The sequence below is a fragment of the Cervus elaphus genome, chromosome 11 (assembly GCF_910594005.1).
Source record: "Cervus elaphus chromosome 11, mCerEla1.1, whole genome shotgun sequence".
Taxonomy (NCBI): Eukaryota; Metazoa; Chordata; class Mammalia; order Artiodactyla; family Cervidae; genus Cervus; species Cervus elaphus.
This window is the reverse complement of record NC_057825.1, coordinates 11,714,439-11,727,318: the sequence shown is the minus strand read 5'-3', so window position 1 is coordinate 11,727,318 and position 12,880 is coordinate 11,714,439.

The following is a 12,880-nucleotide window of genomic DNA, read 5'->3' as shown; positions in this document are numbered from 1 at the left end:
CCACCTAACGTGAAGGAAGGAGCTGAGCTGCTCTGCGAAAACTCATCTGAATCCAGAAGTCAGCTCCCTATGTAAGCCCCTGTGCTCCCGAATTGGTGTCCCTAACTGGATGGCAGGGAGGCAGAGTGGAAAACAAACTTGCCATTCACACACTCCTGCCACACTGGAGCTGAGTGACTTTGGGTAAGTCCCTTCCCACTTCCCTAGAGTCAGTCTCCTCAGCTGTTAAATGGGCTTCTAGAAGCACTTGCATTAAAGAGTTGTAGTGAAGATCAGATGAGCTACCCTGTGGGGTCTAACATCCAGTGTGCAGTCCCTCAAAATCTGGGTGCTTCTATGACACAGGCACCCTGTGCAGAATAAACATCCAACACCTGCAGGAGAAACAAGATTGCCTAGTGATGAAATGCCCAGGGTCTGGAGCCAGGGGGATGATGGCTCAAACCCCCAGCATGTCCCAGGCTCTGGTTCTGTGACACAGTTTCTCTCTCTCCCCAAGCCTCAGTCTTCCTGTAGTAAAAGAGATATAATATATATAAAGAGCTCAGTAATGAACAGTGGCTGCATTCACAGCAAGCCTACCCAACCAGATCATCTCTCTAATAGCAGTGGGAGTAATTGATTTCTGCTTCCAGGGCAGCACACACACGGACACCACAGTGTGTTCATCCTGGGGCAGAGCGTGTGTGCTCCGGGCAGCTAAAGCCAAACTGTCTGCCCCGAAATCTCCTGCTGGTAATGCGGCTGATGACAGCTTAATGGACTCTTTACCCTTGAATGCTAAGGGGAAAATAACTCATGGCATTATAACATATGAATGTAATGCGGGTTTTTTTTTTCTTCTTGAGCATTGGAGAGAGAGAGTCAGAAACGTATGTAGACTTGAGCCAGCAATCTGAGTCTCCCTCTTCCTGGCCCTGTCTGTGTGGAGGACAGATTTAGACATTGCAATTAACCAAATCATTCATGTTTGTAAAATATAACCATATCCATGTGTTTCCTTGAATCACCGCAGGATACAGTTTATGATTAGAGAATGTGAATGTTCCTAAATTATTGATTTTTTCCAGGGACAAACCAGTTCCTCTGGAGTGGATGGGCAAATGTACACACTCATGCACACGCACACACACATAGACGCACACTGTTGTTATGGAGAAGCTGGTCAAAGATCCACCTGCATGACTTTCAGAAAGCCATGCCATCCTGACCAGTCAGGTAGGAAATCCCCACTGTGGGAAGTTAACATTTTCCTCTGCCTCACAGTCGGAGGGAGGAGGGAGGTAGTGGCAGCCGCAGACTCCTCTATCAGATTGAGACGCGTCAGGGAGGCAGGAATGAGGGCAGAGAAAACCATGTGCAAGGGCAGGGAGACCACAGACTTGAAGAGTCAGACTGACCTGAGTTCAGATCACCATCTCCTCTTCCTCTTCTCGAAACCTCAGCTTCCCCAGCTGTATAGTGAGTTTCCTAACACCTCCTGGCGCAGTGCTATGAGAACTAATGACAAGGCAGGTAAAGACCTAGCAGGAAAGGAGGCCCGGCGCCAGGGTCAGGGTCGTGCCGAGTGCATGGGGGCCTTGCTCCTCCTTCCCCGGGGGGTGGAAATCTGGGCCAGGCAGGAGGCGTCCCAGCAGAGTCCGGGCTCCCGTGCAGCACCAGCAGGGTCCTCTCCAGCCACCGAGAGACTTGCCGAAAAGGAAGTGTGTGGAAGCGCGCGGCTCTCCATCTGGCTAATGTTCACTTGTGTTTCCTACTGGAGAGCATCACTTTTTTCACCTCACCTGGTTTGTTTACCCAAACAAGCTGCTCATTAACAACACGAATTGCATTTTCTGCAATTCTGTTGACAGCACAAATGTCTGCAGTCAGCTTGGGAGTTTGGTGGGAACTGTTGCCGGATTCCACCCAGCCCAGGCAGCGAAGCTTCTGAGGAAAGAAATCCAGGCCATGCAGGGGTGTGAGGTGGGGGGCAGGGCACCTGGCTAGGGCCTGCTGTCCAGTCCCACCCAAAGTCTCCAGACCCTGAGTGGAGATAGGGCCCTGGGCCCTCCTGGGAGAGATGAGGCACTTTCCAGAAAACAAAGGTAGACGGAAGAAGATTTTCAAGCAGGAAGGAGGTGGGTGGGGAAAGGAGCCAGGCATGAAAGAGTAGATGAAACTCCAGACAGAGGTACAGACCTGGCAGTGGGGAGGCCCAGCCTCCAGCAGGGAGACCCTGAAGGGCTTCCCTCGTGGACCCAGCAGGGCCTACAATCAACTGTCTTCAGCACCTCCGGCAACAAGAAGCAGATGAGAAAAATAAAAAATAATTATCTCTCTTCTTGGTTTGGCCCCACAAGGCTGAGCTCAGCCTGGTTTGCCAAAGCACTCCTCTCTCATCTCTGTTGCTCAAGCAGGAAGAAAGACAAGGTTTCTAATGTGTGTTCATTTATTTTAAATGATGGCCCTCAGAACACTTTCTTTTCTATCTCCTCATTCAGTAAGCTTCCACTGATGGTTTACCGATTGCCATACAATTGTTGCTGAGGGGTATGGAGGTGAGAAAAGACATGGCCCCCTGCCTTTTTGTAGTTGGTAGTCTAGTGGAGGGAGTGATATTAAATTGCATATCAGATAATTACAAATCATGATGAGTTGGATAAAAGAACTCCAGGATGTTATGGAAACACATAACAGGAGAACTTGACCTCTGGCAGGGGCCATCGATGGCATCTTCTAGAAAAAATGTGATTGAAGCTAGCCCCAAATAAGAGAAATTATCTAACTGAAGTGTGGCAAGGGGTAATGGGCCTATGTGTTTGGTTTCAGATTTCGTCAAGACATCAAAGAAAGTCTTTGGATTCCTCCTCTGTCTGAGGGAAGGTTTGTATGGAACCTGGGAAGTAGATGGTACCTGTCTGCCTATTTGAGATGAGCTGTAGAGGGCAAAGCCCCAGCCAAGACCATGGTCTGGCATGTAGTACGTATATACAATATTTGTTAATGGAAAAAGAACATAGCAGAGGGTGTAATTAGGAATTTCATACAGGGCACAGCATATGCAAAGCCTTAATATGTGCCCCCCCCATATGAATGTTAATAATAAATCAATAAACAATACTATTTAATACGTACCTGCAGTGACTCTCTCTCTGTCATCAGAGTTGAACTTCATAGCATCTCAGTGAGCTTAAGTCATCAAGTTCACAGTTAGGGAAATCCCCAAATCAGGGTTCTTTGGCTCTTCCATGATGTTAACTCACAATTTGCTCATACCTGCTCCTCACCCTGATAGACCAGGTTCTTAACACAGATCTTACCTGAAGAATAGGTGATATCAATTATCCAACCAGACCCCCATGCCCAGAAGTAGGACAGAAAACACTGGGGCCAAAGAGCCAGAGTATCCTTCCTCTCCTTGCTAGGGGATCCAACATTCCTCACTGTGGCTTTTACTTTCCCCACCCCCTTCTTAAAAATTATTTATTCTGTAGGGCTTCCTGATCCAACCCAAAGGCAAAAGGAATGAGATAATAATAGCAGAGATGTGTTGAGAGATTGCCCCCATACCAGGCACTAACTAAGTGCAGTTACTTGTATTAACATATTTAATTCTCCTACTCACTCTTTGAGGAAGACTCTTGATCTTTCCCATTTAACAGGTGTGGAAACTGAGGCATCAAGCTAATGACTTGTGGATAATACCACCCATCATACTTCCCGGTTTCTTATCCCTCTTCAACTCTTTCTGGTGGTGGATCAACAATTGTTGATCTCTTCTATGCACCACACACTGTGTGTACATGGTTTCATTTAACCCTCACATGAACCACCAGGTAGAATTGGTTTTTAACCCTCATTTTACAGAGAAGAAAACTGAAGTTCAGAAATTAAAAGGGAAGTTGCTCAATCGTGTCCAACTCTTTGTGACCCCCATGGTTTGTAGCCCACCAGGCTCCTCCGTCCATGGGATTTTCCAGGCAAGAATACTGGAGTGGATTGCCATTTCCTTCTCCAGGGGATCTTCCCGACCCAGGGAAGATTGAACCCGGATCTCCCTCATGTAGGAAGACACTTTACAGTCTGAGCCACCAGGGAAGCTCAGAAAGAGAGGTAACTCATCCCAGGTTCCTGGGTTGGAGAATATCTTAAACCCGGGTCTGTTTGCGTCCAAAGTGCATGTGCTCAACTTCCAAGCCAGCAGGATTCTAGTGCATTATACTGTCTCCTGCATTCCTCACCCAGGAAATGTATCCACAGTGGCACCATCACACCAGACACAGTTGAGAGGAAGAGCATCCAGCCTAGACGTCAATCTTCTCACTTGAAAATGGAGATAAAAATCCCTAAATCGTAGAATGATTTAGCAGATTAAATGAGATTGTGTCTGTTAACTACTGGGAACATAGATGCACTTGAGAAATCCTCTTTAGCTCCCTTCTCCCAACTCTTTCTTCCCAGTCATTCAAACAGGCTTGGTTTGCCCAAGTCCATCCGGTCCCAATGGGTGCCCATACTCACCATCAGCCAAGTCAGGATGTCCCTTGAGGGCGGAAGAGTTGACCTCTGTTCCAGTTTCCTCTGGGCATTGTAGGGTGCTGTGTACACCTACAGCCCCATACAAATAATCACTAATAGCAGTAATAAACCACTCAGCTTTCATTTACCGCCAAGCACAACGCATTCTGACATGTCCCTCTAGAAAGGCAAGCCCGTGGCTGCACAAACATGGGAAGTCATTTTCCAAATGGGCATTTTCCTTGGAAGAACTAATTTAGCTTCATTTCTAGCAGGCTGCATTCCTGAGTTCTTTAAGTACAGAGATTTCAACTGGCCAGGATAGATCCTGGGCTCAAGTGGGGGCCATTGCTGAAGAGCAAGAAGACCTTCAACACCAAGCAGCATGCATTGGCTGGCATGCATCCTGCAGATGGGGAAACAGACATCCAGAGATGGAAAAAAAACAAAGTAACCTAATAATCATCCCAGCTAGCATTTACCAAGCTAGAGATAATGGTAGAGACTGTTCCAGAAGAAAGTCTCCTCCAACAGGAAGCAATCAGCCACCAGTTAGAACAATCTAGATGAGGTCAAAGACTTTTCAGACTGGTAATGAAAAAATCTGAGTCTTTTTTTTTTTTTTCTCTTTTTTTTTTTTTTTTCTCATTTGTCCCACACCCACAGAGTGCTGTTGCTGCTGCTAAGTCACTTCAGTCGTGTCCGACTCTGTGCGACCCCATAGACGGCAGCCCACCAGGCTCCCCCGCCCCTGGGATTCTCCAGGCAAGAACACCGGAGTGGGTTGCCATTTCCTTCTCCATTGCATGAAAGTGAAAAGTGAAAGGGAAGTCACTCAGTCGTGTCCCACTCTTCGCGACCCCATGGACTGCAGCCTACCAGGCTCCTTCGTCCATGGGATTTTCCAGGCAAGAGTACTGGAGTGGGGTGCCATTGCCTTCTCCAAAAAATCTGAGTCTTTTAAGAAAGCAATTTGGTGTATGTGACGAAAGACTTTTAAAAGTCCATGATTTTTGAGAAATTCCCAGGTGGTCCAGTGGTTAGGATTCTGTTTCCACTACTGGTGGGCTCAGGTTCAATACCTGATCGGGGAACTAAGAAACCACAAACCAGATAGTGTGACTGAATAAAAAAAATCATACTTTGATATAGTCATTTCCTTTCTCAAAATCTGACATCAATAATCAATGATGGAGACAAAATAAATGCATTAAAAGATCACTACAGCATTACTTACATATGGTTTATTTTTTAAATTGAGTGTATCTTATCTTCCTGGCAGTACATGGCACTGTCTGGTGGTAGATTAGACTTCAAATTACCCAGGGCCATTAAGTCCCCTTCATTCCCTAGGGAGGTAATGTGACAGGATAGAGGGAGCCTGGGAGTTGGAAAGGCCTGGATATTTTATTCATTCTTTCTTTGATTCACTCACTTGCTGCTTCCTCCTACAAACATTTGTTTAAAACCCTTCTAGGTGAACACAGAATTACCATATGACCTAGCAATTCTCATCCTAGGTATACAACCAAAATAACTGAAAACAGGTATTCAAGCAAATACTTGTACTTGAATGTTCTTATCAGCATTATTCATAATAGACAAAAGGTATAAACAACCCAAATGTCCATCAACCAACAAAGGGAAGAACAAAATGTGGTATATTCATACAATGGAATATTATTCAGCCACAAAAAGGAATGAATTAGTGATACACATTGCAACATGGATGATCCTTGAAAGCATTATGTGAAAAGAAAGAAGCCAGACACAAAAGGTCTGGTATCGTGTGAGTCCACTGATATGAAATGTCCAGAATAGGCAAATCCATAGAGACAAAAAGTAGATTGTTGATTTCCAGGGACTGAAGAGAGGCGGAAATGAGGAGCAACTGCTTAATGGTTACAGGGAACACTTTTGGGATGATGAAAATGTTTTGGAATTAGATGAAGGTGGTGATTACACAACATTGTGAACCAAATGCCACTGAATGGTACATTTTTGAATGGTTAATTTTATGTTATGTGGATTTCATCTAAAAAACAATCCTTATGTGATTAGACACTTATTCCGGGAATGAGACAAAATTCCTGTCTCCATGGAGCCTGGGGTAGGCAGTCAACAAATGAGTAAACAAAACAAAAAGAATGATCACATGTTGTATTAAATCTAAAGCAGGGGATAGAGGTAGGAAAAACTGTGTGGGAAGTGGGGTTTTTTAGTTCTGAAAGATTCTCTGAAGAGGTGACATTTAACAAGAGCCAAATGAAGTGAAGGAGTCAATGATGAGGATATCTGGGTGGAGGGGGTTGGGAGTGGGGAAAGGATGTTCCAGGCAGAGGGAAGGAGAGGTGTAACAGTGCTGGAGCCAGGTTGAGCTTGGCAAGTTGTAGTCCAGCAAGGACGCTGGTGTGATGGAAGCAGAGGGAACAAGGGAGTGTCTGGAAGGGGGCAGCCCATGGCCTGCCCGGGCTGCCTTCTCTGAACCAAATCCCCCTTTCTAAAAGTGGGCCAGAATCCCTACCTTGAATTTCATACACAAGGATGAGAAAAGGTCCCAAGCTTCACAGGCCGGTGAGAACAAGTGCATCAATACAAAGTCTTCTCTTTCTGGATTCTAGAAGACCAGACTTTCACAGTTCTAAGCAAGTCTGAGCTTCTCAGGGGATCTTACAAGTGTCCACATCCGAGACCTGGACGTCACACACTGTCTCACCTGGACACACCAGGACCAGGCAGAGCCCTGCCCTTGCACAGAGGGCACTTCCAGTCCTCTGAGCCTGCAGCTCCAGCCGCCGCCTAGGGAGCCTCATCACCCTGTGAAGTGAGAACACTCCCCTGTGTGCTCAGTTAGTGAGAGTGGGTCCCCACAGCAAAGCTCTTTGAGCCCTGAGTGTCACAGAATTCAGAGAGGTATTTCAGTTCTTTCAATTCAAGGACGTGGTCCTTTGCTTCCTGGGTCACACAACAGGATGACTTCCACTGGTGTGTGTGCTCACCTCCCTTTTAAAGTCTCTCGTTATATCAAACAGCTTGATGGGAAGTACTCTCAGAGCCCCCAGTGTAGCAGGGTCTCCATCACCCCAACTCTGTCTTGTCTGGGTAAATCCAAACCTCTGTTGGGGGCAGGGCTCGGTGTGTGCTGGGCACTCCCCATGTGCTCCCCAGATCCTCTCTCTGCTCCCCACCACTCTGCTCGGTGCCCCAGGACTCCAAGTGACATGACTGCATCAGCCAGGTTCACCTTCCCTCTGGCTCCTGGTTGGGTTTGGCCAGTGGGAAACACCAGCAGAAGACTGGAGGGAGGAGGGGAGGGCCATGGGGCCCTACTCCCCACTACATTGCAGTTTGCAGAGGCTGCTCCTTCTCTCCTTGGCCATGACTCCACACCGGTGACACCTGTCTGCAGCTGCAACACACATCAAACTCAGGAGGCTCCCCCTCTCTCAGCCTCTCACACCAAGGACAGTAATGATTCCCCTATTCTCGCTAATCTGGGGATGCTTCACCATCCCATAGCCCTGCCCACCCATGCAGATCTCTTTATTGAACTCCTTCTTTGTGTCCCCTCTTGAACATGTCCCCCATCTCCATCCCAGACCCTGAGTGATGCCAGGAAAGCCTCCCCCACCCCAAGGGGAGCCTCTCAGCTCCTACACAATCAGTGAATGTAAGCAAAGAACATCTTCAACTCAAGCCCCCTTGTTGGTCCAGACAAGCAGCCTTGTTTCGTATAGCAATAAAGGGTGAGCTCTTCCAGATCCAAGTTGGAGATGAAGAAAGGCTAAGGATAAGCACTTGGAAAGACATCTGAGGGTGAGCTCCTTTCAAAGCAAACAGAGCTTTGGAACAGTGGCGAGTTTTGTTATGACTGGTGGAGGCAGGGATGGACTACAGCTACAGGCATCTCTTCCCGGCTTCTCAGCCCCATAGTTCCAACATAGACATTCTGGAATGAGACAGAGAATGACTGCAGCTAAAATCTGGGATCTGACTGGGGGAAAAGATGACAGGATGCGAGCGTGTTGGAAGGGCCCAAGTTAATAGTTTGATTTCTCTCAGCTTTTCACAGAGAAAAAGAAGCAAAGGTGAGATGTTTATTTTCAAAGCAAGCAACATATTTCTTATGTTCTTATATTTCTTATGACAATATCTCCGCTTAATAGCCTTATCATGTCTAATAACTTAGGAGATAAAATACGTTTCTTTGATCTGAGCTAGTCAAGAAGAGTGACAGCTGGCATTCCGCACACAAATTTAGTGCCTTGTCTAATTGTGTTGACTTCTCATTATTGGAAAATCTCACGACCAGTAGAGAATTTTTTTTTTTTTTTTGCTTTATCAAACTGTTAACCATTTCCTAGCTCCTACGCCTACTCCACTCTTGACCCACACAGCCTCTTGGAACTGACACCATTTCCAGAGTGGAGTCAAAGTTGAGCACGACTTGGCTCGGGGCTACACCTTGTATGAGAGGCTCTCTGGAGGTTTGCTGGTCAAGAAGTGGGTCCTCCCCGGCCTCGTGTGTATCTCCTCTTCCAGCCTGGGGTGGTTATGCCCATTTGAACCCAATGAGAGCATCCATCTAGACTGATTTTTAATGGATGTGTATAATTTTATTGGGAGATCAAGATCATTTGCGAGTAAAGGCTGGAAAATAGAAATGCATCCATGTTCGTCCCTGGATGGACACATAAGCAGTTGTCCTAGCTTATGGTGACTGTGTTGGAGTCTTGGTTTGATTCGGTTGTTGCCCCCGTGGGTGATCCAGGGTGCATCACTGCCTCTTTCTGAGCCTCAGTTTCCCTAAAGGTGAAACAGTTCCCTCACTGGGCAATGACTTGCCTACTTTAGATTACATTGGACTCACCTGGAGGTCTTTGTTAAACACAGGTTGCTAAGCCTCAGTGTTTCTGATTCAGTCTGGGGAGGAGGGGCCTGAGAATTTGCATTTCTAACAAACTGCCAGGGAGGGACCACACTTTAAGAGCTACTTTCATGCCTGTTGGGGCAGATTACATGAGCTAAAAGATGCGTGAAAGACCCAGTGCAGGGCAGGTCTGAGCTTTGCTCAGTGGTTCTCTGTATAAAACCATAGACCTGCATACACAGCCTAAACCATAGACCTGCATACACAGCCTAAACCATAGACCTGAATGCACAGCCTAAATCATAGACCTGCATACACAGCTTAAACCATAGACCTGCAAACACAGCCCTGGGCAAGCACAAAGGGGTGAAGAGGAGAGAAGTCTTCCTGGAGGTCGTTTGACCACAGAGGCTAGAAGGAGGAAGTGAACCAGCAAAGCTCATCTGTGGGCCGGCCAGCTCTCTTTGCTGAAAAAGACTGTTTAGCATTTTCCTCCTGAGGCAATGGCTTTCAAACTTTTTACTGTGACCTAAGGGAAGAAATTCATTTTACATCACCACCCTGAACACATACATGCACATGTGTCACAACAGAAGCACAAAACAGGGCTTCTCCTTGCTCTGTGTGATGCACTCCAAGATTTTCAGTTTTATTGAGCATTAAAAACATTCATTGCACAATCATTAATATTAACTAACTTAAATAGATGCTGTAATAGATTACACATAGGGTGCATCTAACTCAGGTTTAGAGGGGCGTTTAAATCAGAAATGGGCTGGGGAGAGAGGAGGCAGGGAAGGTTTTTTATCGTCGCTAACCTTGTGAAGTGCTAACAGTGCATCAGTTGCAGTTATAAAATTGAGCGAAGTTTCAGATGAACAGGTTAAAACACACACACACGTATGTGTGTTGTGGGGGGGCGGTATGTGTTTTGATTCATTTAATCCTCATATCAGCTCTCTGCGGTAGATGATATTATCAACATATTCATCTGCCATTTGACAGATAAGGTTGTAACCTGCCCAAGGTCAGATAATCAGCAGGTGGCGGGTGGGACTCAAACCTAAGAACCCTAGTCCCAGATTCTCTGGTCACAGCCACTCTGGCCCACTGCATCTCTGTGCTAATAGATTGCAATCCACAGATTAGACATCTATCCCTGGAGACCCTAATTATGGCCCATCCTTTGGATCAGCAAACATTGAAAGGATTTCAAGTGCCAATCAGAATCCTATACATTGGCACAGACCTAAATCAATTGCTTCATTTTCTTTTTCCACAAGTCCCTACTAGGAGCCACCTTTTTTTTTTTTTTTTACCAGGTACTGGAGTACATGCAAATTAGTTAATTCACTTGCTCGTATGCTCAACATGTAATCACTGGCACCTCCTCTTTGCCCAACCCTGCGCTGGAGCAGCCAAAGCTGAGCCTGACACTGAGGGCTTGGGGTCCAGGGACAATCAGAGGGCCCTCCCTTGGTTTTACTGACTGTTCCATCTGGATCCCTTCTTTTCCCCTAAAGAAACAAAAGACCAAGACTCCCTTCTTGTTTCTTCCTCGCTGCAGCTTAAGCATATAAAATACCAGGCAAGCAAAGATGATTTATGGAAGGTATTAATAAGGCCAATTTTGTGGTGACTGATTTGGTTGCAGTCACTCCTTCCCATGCTCTGGGCAGTGAGTGTTGCCAGGTAACACCTGTTAAGTGAATTCTGTGGTCCTTCTTTGGCCCCCATCCTGCTGACTTCCTGACTCTCTCAGGATGCTCTGCAGTGGGCTTTGCTGCCAGGGAGTGGGCAGGCTAGCCTTTTGGGGAACCCCCTCTGCTAGTGGCTTAGCCAGAGCTTAGCTTGATTCCTTTGCACCACTCCCAAGGTGCACACTCACCAGCCTGAGGCTCTTCCTCACTGAACAGATTGCCCGGACTTTGGCCATGGTTTGAGGAGATCACGCTGAGTTAGTATTCTAAAGCTGTAAAGCCAGTTCTCTCTGCTTTAGTCTTTTTTTTCTCTCTCTGAGCTTCATATTCTCTGTGTGCTGATCTGACTCAGAACTTTGGATTTCTATCTGATAATTTCTTTATGAATGGTAAAGACTTGGGCTTTGAATCAGACAGGCCTGGGGTTGAATTCTAATCTCACCGCCTAGGGGCTCCGTGCCCTTGGCCAGTGACTTTATCACCTGAGCCTCAGTTTCCTCAACAGAAAATGAGGATAAAAGAATGAGTGTAAAGATCAGCAGAGATGAAGGAGACATGACTAAATGCAATGTTGTGTGCCAGATTGAATCATGAGACAGAAAAAGGACAACAGTGGGACAACTGATGAAATCTGAATAAAGTCTGTAGTTGAGTTAATAGTGTCATGTGCTAAGTCACTTCAGTCGTGTCCAACTCTTTTCGACCCCATTGACTATAGCCCTCTAGGCTCCTCTGTCCATGGGATTTTCCAGGCAAGAATATTGGAGTGGGTTGCTATATCCTCCTCCAGGGGATCTTCCTAACCCAGGGATCAAACACATTCCTCTTATGTCTCTTGCATTGGCAGGCAGGTTCTTTACCACTAGCACCACCTGGAAAGCCCAATAGTGTCATACTGATATTAGTTTCTTAGCTCTGATAAACGTACATTGGTTGTGTAAGGTGTTAACATTAGGAGAAAGCTGGGTGGAAATGATACAGGAGCACTTTGCATTATCTTTACAACTTTTCTGTAAATCTAAAATTGTTCCCAAATAAAAAGTTAAAAAGGAATGCCTGTAAAGCACTGGGCACAGTATCCAGATCCAGGAGATTCTTGAAAAAAAGTTAGTTATCATCATGACAACAGTCTCATTGATTCCTTGCAACTCTATGAAATAGGTGCAATTATCAGCCCCATGTTATAGACTTGGAAACTGAGATGTGACAGAGACCCAGAGACATGACAGTCTTACCCAAAGCCACACAGCTAGGAAGGGGCAGAACCCAAGTTCAATCTAGCTCTGCCATCCACGCTCTTACCCACTCTGCTACCTGCTCCATAGAGTGATCATTACTATAATAAACAAGCAATTATCACTATTGATGATAAGTAATAAGAAGTGAGGCAGATGGGTATAAAACAAGCACAGATTTTAGACCCAGAAAGTGTTGGGTTCAAGAGCTACATCTGCTGTAAACCCGGGGCAAATTGTTTAACCTCTCTGAGCCTCAGGTGCTTTGTCATTAACATGGAAATAAATGAACTCCCAGGCATCTGAGATGACAGTAAAGGGACTAATACATAGGAGAAGCTCAATTAATATTAGTTCTTGCTCCAGCAACAAGTCTGACCTCCTGGTCGGACAACCACCTCTCACTCAGGGGATCGAACAGGGGTTCTTACCTGGCTGTCAACTCTGATGCTGCCAGTTACTCACCATGAAGCTTTGAACAAGCTGCTTCACGTCTCTGAGTGTCAGGTTGCTCAAGTATTAGCTGATGATATACGTCCCTGCTTTGGAGGATCATTGAGGGAATTAAGAGATGT